Here is a 610-nt window from a genome sequence, read left to right as displayed (position 1 = left end):
AAGAAAAGTAGAAGAAGAAAATGGAGGAGAGTGAGGGGAGATGGATTTGGCTATATGGGTGGGATTGGGTGGGAAAGAATTTTGAATGTTGAAGGTGAGTGGGGTTTATGGGAAAGGGTGAGTGGTGAATGAAAAACAGAAGGGATGACCATGAATGGAGAGAGAGAGGGCGAGGTAGGTGGGGATCCTGTGAGGTTCACAGATCCTGAGGTGATCCTGTGGGGGTCCACAGATCCTGAGGTGCCAAGGAATTCCATCCTTGCACCAAATAGGCATGTAAAATGCCTTCGTGCATCATTCTGGCGTTCAAACGCCCATTTGTGCACGTTCTGGGCGTTCAACGCCCATGTAAGGCATGTTTCTGGCGTTGAACGCCAGTTTCATGCTTGTTTCTGGCGTTCAGCGCCAGATTGTCCTCTGTGTGCGCATCCTGGCGTTTAACGCCAGGTTGTTGCTTGTTTTAGGCGTTCAGCGCCAGAATGGTGCTCTGTTCTGGCGTTGAACGCCGGCCAAATGCACCTTCTGGGCGTTGAACGCCAGCCCGTGCGTCCTCCAGGGTGAAAAATTTTTTTCTTCTGTTTTTGACTCTGTTTTTAATTTTTTTTTTATT

Source organism: Arachis stenosperma, chromosome 3 (assembly GCF_014773155.1).
Source record: "Arachis stenosperma cultivar V10309 chromosome 3, arast.V10309.gnm1.PFL2, whole genome shotgun sequence".
Classification (NCBI taxonomy): Eukaryota; Viridiplantae; Streptophyta; class Magnoliopsida; order Fabales; family Fabaceae; genus Arachis; species Arachis stenosperma.
Note: the sequence above shows the minus strand (reverse complement) of the source record.